Raw genomic sequence first — 12,014 nt, 5'->3', positions numbered from 1 at the left:
ACTGAACTGTATCCTGCTCTAATTCATAAGAAGCTGGTTCAACCAAGGTCACCACCTCCTGTGCTAGAGAAACTCCCTTGGTGGTATAAAGCTGATGCCACATGTGCTTTTCATCAGAACGCTCCTGGGCATGACCTCGAGAATTGTTGGCCTTTGAAGAATGAAGTTCAGAGATTGGTCTGTTCTGGAATGCTTTCTTTCCGTGATATTGGCCCAAATGTGAAGAACAATCCGTTGCCAACTCATGAAGCGTCTGCTGTGAATATGGTGCATGGATGCCCTGGGAAGTATAAGATTTATCGTGTGGAACACATCATAGGATCATTGGTAGAGATGCATGCCACTCTATGTGAGTATAGTCATTATGAGCATAATCATGCTGCTTGTAGGATTTGTTCAGTTAATGGAACTGCTGACGAGTTCTCCTGCTCATAGGGATTCTTTAATGAAGATACTTGATCAAGCCTTTGTGGATCATGATGTGACGCTGGATCAGTTTAATGGGGTTGTGAGCAATATCACTGCATGTAACAATTTGAGCTTCAGTGATGAAGATTTGCCTGAGGAAGGAAGAAATCATAATTTGGCTTTGCATATCTCCTTCAGTTGTAAAGAGGACTCAATGTCTAATGTGTTGATTGATACTGGATCATCTCTGAATGTCATGCCAAAATCCACTCTTGCCAAGCTGTCTTATGGTGGTACACCAATGAGATTTAGTAATGTGATTGTCAAGGCTTTTGATGGATCGAAGAAATCAGTGGTTGGAGAGGTTGATTTGCCTATTGGTATTGGACCATTTTTCTTCAAGATTACTGTTCAAGTGATGGACATTTTCCCTGCATACAGTTGCTTATTGGGACGCCCGTGGATCCACGAAGCTGGAGTAGTTACTTCAACTCTTCACCAAAAGTTGAAATTTGTGAAAGATGGAAAGATGGTCGTTGTGAATGGAGAACAAGCTTTGATGATTAGTCATCTCTCTTCGTTCCGTACCATAGAAGCTGATGAAGTAGTCATTGGAACTGCATTCCAAGCCCTGTCTGTTAATGATGAATTCAAAAAGGATGAAGCTTCCATTGCCTCCTTCAAAGATGCTCAACTGGTGGTTCATAATGGACATTCAGGAGTCTGGGGACAAGTGGTGAGTCTTCAAGAGAACAAGAATAGAGCTGGTCTAGGATTTTCTGCCTCAGACAAGTCTGTGTTGAAGCCTGAATCTGCTTTTCGTCCTTATCAGGAAATGTTCCATAGTGCTGGGTTTCTACATCCGACTCCTCCAGAAGTGAACGCTATTGTTGAAGACGAACCAGAGCCAGAAGTGCCAACCTTTGTGACCCATGGAAAGATGATTAAGAACTGGATCACCATTGACATTCCTGAGTGTACTCATGTCTCAAAGTAATTTGCTTTTATGTTTTTCAAAATCCTTTCATTCTGCCCAAGATGAAAGTGAAGTTGTTGGGGCTGTTTTCTGTTTGTTTTAAACATTAAAATCATTAATAAAAGTCATTTTGTTTCTGCATATAAATGCTTTTTATCTTTTTGCTTTTCTGGAAAGTGGTAACACAAAAAACCTTAAAAAATGTTTGCATTTTCCATAATCTGCACGATTACATGTTTGCATATATCTTTCCTTTTCCTGAAATAATAATCACTTGTGCAGATTAATCAATAAAACCGTTGAAAGTAATGACCCTGCGCCCTCTCCCAACTTCGAGTGTCCTGTGTATGAGGCGGAAGAAGAGAGTGATGAATGTATTTCTGATGAGATTTCCCGACTGCTTGAGCACGAGGAAGACACCATTCAGCCGTATAAAGAGCCATTAGAAGTCATCAACTTGGGTTCTGAAGAGGATAAAAAGGAAGTCAAGATTGGGGCACTGCTTGGTCAAGATGTTAAGAAGAGGATGGTAGAGCTTCTTAAAGAGTATGTTGACATTTTTGCGTGGTCCTACCAAGATATGCCTGGGTTGGACACAGATATTGTGGAGCATCGTTTGCCGTTGAAACCAGAATGTCCTCCTGTCAAGCAAAAGTTAAGAAGGAGTCATCCTGATATGGCAGAAAAGATTAAGAATGAGGTCTTGAAACAGATAGATGCAGGTTTCCTTGTCACTTCTGTATATCCTCAATGGATTGCCAATATCGTGCCTGTTCCGAAGAAAGACGGAAAAGTTCGCATGTGTGTTGATTATAGAGATTTGAATAAAGCAAGTCCGAAAGATGATTTTCCTCTACCTCACATTGATATGTTGGTAGATAGCACTGCAAAGTTTGAAGTTTTCTCCTTTATGGATGGTTTTTCAGGATACAACCAGATTAAGATGGCACCTGAAGACATGGAAAAGACAACCTTTATTACACCATGGGGGACATTCTGTTACAAAGTGATGCCTTTTGGGTTGAAGAATGCTGGTGCGACGTATCAGAGGGCCATGACCACTCTTTTCCATGATATGATGCACAAAGAAATTGAGGTTTATGTGGATGATATGATTGCCAAATCCCAGTCAGAGGAGGGGCACATGGAAGATCTTTTAAAGTTGTTTCAGCGTTTAAGAAAGTATCGTCTCCGCTTAAATCCAAACAAATGCACTTTTGGTGTCTGTTCTGGAAAGTTATTGGGTTTCGTTGTCAGTCAGAAAGGAATTGAAGTGGATCCTGATAAAGTTAAAGTAATTCAGGAAATGCCAGCACCAAAGACTGAGAAACAAGTAAGAGGTTTCCTCGGACGTTTGAATTATATCTCCAGGTTCATTTCCAATATGACTGCTACCTGTGAGCCAATCTTCAAGTTGTTAAAGAAAAATCAGGGATGTGTGTGGAATGAGGATTGTCAGAAAGCTTTCGACAACATCAAAGAATATCTGCTTGAACCTCCCATTTTGCTCCCTCCAATTGAGGGAAGGCCTTTGATTATGTATCTTACAGTGCTTGAGAATTCAATGGGATGCGTGTTGGGTCAGCATGACGAGTCTGGTCGAAAAGAGTATGCAATATACTACCTTAGCAAAAAGTTTACCGAGTGCGAAACAAGATACTCGCTGCTTGAGAAAACTTGTTGTGCTTTGGTGTGGGCTACTCGCCGACTGAGACAGTATATGTTGAACCACACCACCCTATTGATTTCCAAAATGGATCCAATTAAGTATGTATTTGAGAAACCTGCATTAACTGGAAGGATTGCACGCTGGCAAATGTTGTTATCAGAATATGATATTGAATATCGAGCTCAGAAAGCTGTGAAAGGAAGTGTGTTGGCAGAGTACCTCGCTCACCAACCAATTGATGATCATCAATCTATCAGAATGGACTTCCCAAATGAAGATATAATGTATTTGAGATCTCAAGATTGGGATGAACCATTGCCAGAAGAAGGGCCAGATCCTAAATCCAAGTGGGGTTTAATTTTTGATGGAGCTTCTAATGTTCATGGCCATGGAATTGGCGCCATTATCATCACTCCGCATGGGTCACATGTACCTTTCACTGCAAGGATATGTTTTGATTGTACAAATAATATTGCTGAGTATGAAGCTTGCATCATGGGACTTGAAGAGGCCATTAATCTGAGAATTAAGATTCTTGATGTTTATGGAGATTCTGCGCTTGTGATTAATCAGATTAAAGGAGAATGGGAAACTCGTCATCCTGGCTTGATCCCTTACAGAGATTACGCCAGAAGGTTATTGACATTCTTTAACAAAGTTGAATTCCACCACATCCCTCGAGATGAGAATCAGATGGCTGATGCATTAGCCACATTGTCTTCCATGTACAAGGTGAATTTCCATAATGAGGAACCTCAAATTACAATCAGGCGTCTTGATAGACCTGCTCATGTATTTGTAGTAGAGGAAGCAACAGATGAGAAGCCTTGGTATTTCGATATTAAGCACTTCCTTCAGACTCAAGAGTACCCACTTGGGGCATCAAATAAAGATAAGAAAACTTTGAGGAGATTGGCTGGCAGTTTCTTCATCAATGCTGATGTTTTGTATAAAAGGAATTATGACATGGTTTTGCTCAGATGCGTGGATAGACACGAAGCAGACATGTTGATGCATGAAATTCATGAAGGTTCTTTTGGTACCCATGCCAATGGACATTTGATGGCTAAAAAGATGCTTAGAGCAGGTTACTATTGGTTGACAATGGAATCTGATTGCTACAAATTTGTAAAGAAGTGTCACAAATGTCAAGTGTATGCTGACAAGATTCATTTGCCTCCGACACTTCTCAATGTTATTTCTTCTCCATGGCCTTTCTCTATGTGGGGTATTGATATGATTGGCATGATTGAACCCAAGGCTTCGAATGGACATCGATTCATCCTGGTAGCAATCGATTACTTCACCAAGTGGGTAGAAGCTGCTTCATATGCTAATGTGACAAAGCAAGTTGTGGTCAGATTTATCAAGAACAACATCATCTGCAGATATGGTGTACCGAGCAAGATCATTACTGATAATGGCTCGAATCTGAACAACAGCATGATGAGAGAATTGTGTGAAAGCTTCAAGATTGAACACCACAACTCTTCGCCTTATAGGCCAAAGATGAACGGAGCTGTTGAAGCAGCAAATAAGAATATTAAGAAGATTGTACAAAAGATGGTTGTTACGTACAAGGACTGGCACAAGATGCTCCCATTTGCTTTGCATGGGTACCGTACATCTGTTCGTACTTCAACCGGGGCAACCCCCTTTTCTCTGGTTTACGGTATGGAAGCAGTGCTCCCCATTGAGGTTGAGATTCCATCACTGAGAGTTTTAATGGAAACCAAGTTGTCTGAGGCTGAATGGTGTCAGAGCAGGTTTGATCAATTGAATTTGATAGAAGAAAAGAGAATGACGGCTTTATGCCATGGTCAGTTGTACCAGAAAAGAATGAAGAAAGCTTTTGATAAGAAGGTTCGACCTCGTGTATTCAGAGAAGGCGACCTCGTGCTCAAAAGGATCTTGTCTTTTACCTCCGATTCAAGGGGCAAGTGGACTCCTACTTTTGAAGGACAATATGTTGTTAAGAAAGCCTTCTCTGGCGGTGCATTAATTCTTGCAACTATGGATGGAGAAGAGCTCCCACGTCCCGTGAATGCTGATGTAGTCAAGAAATACTTCGCCTAAATAATAAAAGAACAGCTCGCTAAGTCGAAAACCCGAAAGGGAGGCTTAGGCAAAAAAGAGCGTCTCGGTGGATTGAAAACCCGAAAGGGCGGTCCAGGCAAAAATTAGAGACATAAACAGAATAAAATACCCGGTGGACTGAAAACCCGAAAGGGCGGTCCAGGCAAAAGGTAGGGATTCATGGCAAGTAACTACATCAGACAAGACTTGATCATCAGTAGTCATCTGTTTATCATGAAGAAGTTCAACACTTTTCAACAGAGGCCTTTGCTCAGAAATTCCCAGTTGAGAGAGAGGATGGGGTCATTACATTTCAATGTACCTTTTCCACAAAATTACCACTTTCCAAACTTTGTAATAATCCATGGAGTCTTGCCTTTTGCAGGCTACCATTCTATTAAAAAAGTTTGAGCCTTTACCTTTTATTTGGAAATCTTATATCTTTCATATCTCTCAAAATGTCATTTATTGTTGATAGTAATTTTTGAAACAAAGAGAAAATTGATTTCAACAAAATCCTTTTGAAAATTATAAAAGAATTTTTACTTTGATTCATGAGTGCATTACAAGGAATGGATATGTTGATGTATTCATATGCAGAAGAATGTATTCCGCTCAATGCACCTTTGGCCTGGTTCGAATATGGTGTGGAACTCAACTGTTTTGGTTCTCCTAGCTCCAATGTTCCCTAGTGTTGGGAAGCATATATTCTGAAGCCATCAAAAGATTGATAGCAGTTTCAGCTCTGGTGTTCAGCTTGGGACATGCTTGATTATGTCATCTTCGTACACCATCTCTTTCGTCGTCAGTGGTACGTCGATGTATTTCTCTTTCTACCTCCAGTGGGACGTTGGTAGTTCACCTTCAGTGGAACGTTGGTGTATTTTGTTATCTTCACCTTCAGTGGAACGTTGGTGTAATTTTTTATCTTCATCGTCAGTGGTACGTCGATGTATTTCTCTTTCTACCTCCAGTGGGACGTTGGTAGTTCACCTTCAGTGGAACGTTGGTGTATTTTGTTATCTTCACCTTCAGTGGAACGTTGGTGTATTTTGTTATCTTCATCGTCAGTGGTACGTCGATGTATTTCTCTTTCTACCTCCAGTGGGACGTTGGTAGTTCACCTTCAGTGGAACGTTGGTGTATTTTGTTATCTTCACCTTCAGTGGAACGTTGGTGTATTTTGTTATCTTCATCGTCAGTGGTACGTCGATGTATTTCTCTTTCTACCTCCAGTGGGACGTTGGTAGTTCACCTTCAGTGGAACGTTGGTGTATTTTGTTATCTTCACCTTCAGTGGAACGTTGGTGTATTTTGTTATCTTCATCGTCAGTGGTACGTCGATGTATTTCTCTTCAATACCTTCAGTGGAACGTCGATATGTGTTATCAATAGTGGTACGGCGATATATCTCTTTCTACCTCCAGTGGGACGTTGGTAGTTCACCTTCAGTGGGACGTTGGTGTATTTTGTTATCTTCATCGTCAGTGGTACGTCGATGTATTTCTCTTCAATACCTTCAGTGGAACGTTGGTATGTGTTATCGTTAGTGGTACGGCGATACATCTCTTTCTACCTCCAGTGGGACGTTGGTAGTTCACCTTCAGTGGAACGTTGGTGTATTTTGTTATCTTCATCGTCAGTGGTACGTCGATGTATATCTCTTTAATACCTCCAGTGGGACGTTGGTATGCGTCATCGTCAGTGGTACGTCGATGAATTATCTCTTTTCATATCATCAGTGGTACGGTGGTAGATCTCTTCATACCATCAGTGGTACGGTGGTATATTTCTTCATGCCTTCAGTAGGACGTTGGTATGTGTTATCGTCAGTGGTACGGCGGTACATCTCTCTCATCGTCAGTGGTACGTCGATGAATCATCTCTTTCTATATCATCAGTGGTACGGTGGTATATATCTCTTCATGCCTTCAGTGGAACGTTGGTATGTGTTATCGTCAGTGGTACGGCGGTGCATCTCTTCATATTATCAGTGGTACGATGGTGTGATTTCTGTTAACAGAAGATTGGCATTCTGATGCATACTTTCTCATCCCCAGTGAAAGAGGATGATCCCCTTTTCTCATCCCCAGTGAAAGAGGATGCTATAACCTCTCTGACGCGAAGTGTCTTCCCCAGAGAAGTTTCTTTCTCCACTAAAGTTCCGTCTCTCCAACAAAGTCTGGCCTTCCCCAGCGGAGTTATAGCAAGACATTTGTTTTCCCCAGTGGATAACTTGTTACTCCCCAGTGTTGTCATGCTTTATTATCATCACATGTATTCATTAACATTACATTGCATCTTAGGATCAAAAATTGTGTTTTATATATTTAAGTCTCTTCGATTTTTGTCAAAACGAAGATTTCCAATCATCGTATCTCCAAATCGAAGAAATTTAAATAGGGGCATCTGTCATACCCCAATTTCTGACCCTAAGATCACACATCATTTGGATACCAATCGTCAATCAAGAAGTTTTAACCTAGATCTCTACTTGCAATGCTGTGCTCAATTCATCTGCAATGGAATCATCGAGCACCCATGTTTTAGTTTGTATATATTCCTTTACTAACCAAAATACCAAAAAATATTGCCTTGTGCTCTTGTATGTTTGTGTTTTGTAGGTACCAAGTCAAAATACCCATCAAAGGAGCATTTTTCAACATTTTCACTGTGCAAATCGATTTACATAACGTGTAAATCGATTTACACAACTGTTTCTGCACCAGATTTGCTTCTGCCATCAGTGCAAATCGATTTGCATAAGACAGCAATCGATTTGCATAACTGTTTTTGCCCCAGATTTTGCCTTTTTCAGCCATGTAAATAGATTTGCATAATGTGCAAATCGATTGCACCAGCACGAATTTGGGAAAATGAAGGCAAATTTCAGCTTTTTGAAGTGTTGACATCATTTGCAAGCATGGGAAGCATGACTTGGTTCTTACATTTGATTTCCTACATCATCTAATCATGTACCCTCATGTGATTGCATCAAGACCATTGGATTTCATTTTTGGCTCCAAATCACTTTTCCAAGCCTAATTCTATTTTCCAATCCTAACTCCAAGCCACAAAATTTCCCAAGCCTAAGTGCTATAAATTGAGGCACTCCCCTCTTCATTTTTCAAGCTTTGATAGCCAAGAAACTTATTGCAAATTCTCTCCTCACCTCTTCCAAACCCATCACTCAAAGCTCTTTTTCTTCCACACAAATTAGTGAGTCACATCTTGAACCTCACTAATTTAGAGCTAAACCTCAACATAAACACTACTTTTCTTCATCAATTGTGAGAGATCAAGGCTTGTGGTTGTGTCTTCTTGAAGAAGATTCAAAGTTTGTGAAAGATTTGGTAAAATTCTAGATCCAATCCATAATTCAAGATGTGATCCATTGTTGTTTATGCTTGATGCACCTTTGGTGCTATATTAATGAGATTTGCTTGCTTACTTGATACATTTTCGTGCACAAATTGATCCAAGATCACAAGGTGTTTGGTTTTATGTTTAAACAAGTTTTCTTCTCTTTATTTGCTGTTTTTTTGAAAACTGTGTTGTGCAAATCGATTTACATCTTGTGCAAATCGATTTACACAACTGAAAACTGCGCAGATTTGGAAACAGAGTTATGCAAATCGATTTACACAACTGAAAACTGCGCAGATTTGGAAACAGAGTTATGCAAATCGATTTACACTCTGTGCAAATCGATTTACACTGGGCAGAATGTTGATTTTTGTAGTTTTTGACTTGTTTTTGGTTCTAACTCATCTTCTACTCCATTCTTTTGATATTTTCTTTGAATCACAAGTTAGAGGCCTAATTTCTCTCTAATTTCAATGGACTTAGGGCGTCGATAGGATGAGAATCCAAATCCGCAAAATTATGTGATTGAAATTATGGATGAAAGGAGCTTTTAATGTGGTTCCATCTTTTTTTTCTCTTTATTTTGATCGATGAAAGTCTTAATACCTTGAGAATTCTTATGGATTCTTGGTAAAGACTAGATCACTCACCATTTTTCTTTTCGTGCGGTATTGCTTTCGGAAGGCGATCTACATATCGTTCTTCTCGCATGCATTAGCACATAAAGTTTTGACCGGCCTCGTTGTAGGGTGATTTCTACATAAATCACTTGGCGATCTGCTTAACATAGCGCAATATTTCGTGTCCCGAAAAAAAGATCAAATATGGAAGAGAATTGTATGCGGTTGATTTAAGACTTGTGGAGGTTTTTATCGTGTAGTCGCTATGATTTTATCAAGCTTCTGATAAACCCCATTGAATTTAAATCCGAGTACATCATTCACTCACCATCGATCTCCTACTAACTTTGATAACATACTTGACAAGTTTCAAGATGGTTATCTTTAACATTTAACAACTAACTTTAATTTCCGCACCTTTACTATACCGCTCTTTATATTTCTAGCTTTATCGATTTATTTTATCATTTCATCATATTTACTTTCCGCCATTTTCTCTTTGTCCACTTGGACATATGTTTATGCTTCCGTTATTTTTCTTTTGTCCACTTGGACCATACTTTACCTTTTTTGGCTAAAACACTAATAAACAATCGAAAATCTAAAAAATACATAAGGCTCTCTTTGGACTATCGGTTACTATCCCTAGCATTTTGGAGATTCGGACTTATGGACCTAGTACCTCTGGACTCATTCTATTACTACCCTGTGATTGTTCTGTCTGTCTGGCATTGTTTTGTTGTATGTTTATGTGTGCAGGTACTTCCTTGAAAGCCCTTGATGGTTAATTCCAAGGCATTGATATAAGGATTTTACCCGAAAACAGCCGTTACTCTGCCCGATTTTCGTCAGAATCTTAATGTGCTTAATAAAAAGTGGTGCTAAGACAATAAGTTCATCTGGATCCCCAAGTGTTAATGTATTGGTATTGATAAATCCAAAGGATGGGAAAACTACATTGACTCTTAATGTCAAGTGTTGGCTTCTTATTTCGGTCATGCCGTTTCTTTCCTTAGCTTTTATTTTACGCAATAGGATAGCCTCTTCATCTCCTCCCATTCTTAAATTTTCAAAATCTTCTCTCTTTTTCCAAAACATTCTTATGTTTGCAAACCTTTTCAAAACTTTTTTCTTAAAAATATCTTTCGCCCTTAGTGGCTTTTCTTCAAAAGTTTAGACACCGTTAATTGTCGAAACGAGTGGTTATACCCCACGATTTTGAAATTGATTGATAATAACGAGATCTTTTTCGCGTGAGAGAGCTAGTGGCATACTCGTTGATTTTATCCGAGTTTGCGCCCTTCTTTCATTTGCGATGCAAAGATCTTGTTTGTTCTCATGCTCAAGATCAATGGCTGAGTATTTCTCCCTAACGACAACAAAGTGTTTATTCGTTTTAAAACGCTTTTCCCTTTTAAGCGGAACTACATTAGCTCTGACTTCTCCATTGCACCGAGGAGGTATGTAGGCACAAGGCTTAACGTCTTGCCGAGCTTACTTTTAAAAATAAAATAAACCGTTTTTAGCACACACGACACAGATTTTCAAAAAGGTTCCTGTGGAGTACCACAGATATGAGGGGTGCTTAAAACCTTCCCCTTATATAATCAACACCGAACCTGAGTTCTCTTTCTTGTTTTAAAAACAAAACTTTGGGTTTTTCGTTCTTTTCCCCTTTCCTTTGAAAAAATAAAGCGCGGTGGCGACTTTCACTGAAATATTGATTCGAGTCAATCCTATGACTTCGATATCAGATTTTCTCCGCTACACTCTCGTCTGATTGGAATACCCGTGTACGCGCAAGATCCGTACTCCGGTTTGGAAAAGAATCCTGACGACATTATCATTGCTGCAACTACTCCTTTGAACGAAGTCGACATCAGAACTCATATGGTGATTAGAGCAGGAATTCAAGGATTGCCCTCCAAATTCTTGTTTGATCAAGCTCGGTACTTCGTCAGCATCCAAGATATGAGCGCTTTTGAGGAAATCTTGGCTTTGCTTATCTACGGATTGTTTTTGTTCCCTAACATTAACGATTTCGTCGACATCAACGCAATTAAGATCTTCTTAATTGGAAATCCAGTTCCAACCTTGCTTGCGAATGCTTATCACTCTGTGCATTCAAGAAACCTGCAGCGAGGAGGATTAATCACATGCTGCGTACCGTTGTTATACGAATGGTTCGTTTCGCACCTACCAAAGTCTAGCACTTTCTGGAATATGAGGGATGGCCTTTACTGGTCACAGAAAATCATGTCCCTCACTCATACGGACATTGATTGGTTTAGTCCTGACAACGACGAAACCAAGATCATCTTCAGTTGCGGAAGTTTTCCCAACATACCCCTTATTGGAACTAAGGGAGGAATCAGTTACAATCCAGCTTTAGCCCGTCGTCAATACGGCTATCCCATGAAAAATATACCAAGTAACATCCAATTGGAGGGTCTGTTCTTCAAGAACATTGACGATCATGGTAACATGCTGAAGAAGGAAATTGTCCAATACTGGCGTCTTGTACACAGCAAAGGGAGAAGATTGTTAGGAAAACATCTTTGCATCTCCCTGGATCCTTACCTTCAATGGGTACGCGTTAGAGCATTCAAGCTCAGGATGCCATATCAGCATCAAGAACCTATTCCCCTAAGGGAACCAATTTACCTTTTCTCCACCGATGTTGAAAAATTACAAGCGGCTTTAAATAAGGTATGCCAAGAAAGGAATGCTTGGAGGAACAAGTATCGAATCGTCAACACGGAAAATGTTGAGATTCAAAACATCCTAAGAAGGAAGGATGAGTTACTTGAAGTGCTCGATCGACAAGTGTCACAAACGTCACTTTCTCATCATATCCCTCCTGCTTCCTGGATTATTGATCAGCTCACGTCAGAGCACG

Source organism: Vicia villosa, linkage group LG2, assembly GCF_029867415.1.
Source record: "Vicia villosa cultivar HV-30 ecotype Madison, WI linkage group LG2, Vvil1.0, whole genome shotgun sequence".
In the NCBI taxonomy this organism is placed as follows: domain Eukaryota; kingdom Viridiplantae; phylum Streptophyta; class Magnoliopsida; order Fabales; family Fabaceae; genus Vicia; species Vicia villosa.
The sequence above is the reverse complement of the archived record's forward strand: the minus strand, read 5'-3'. Positions refer to the sequence as shown.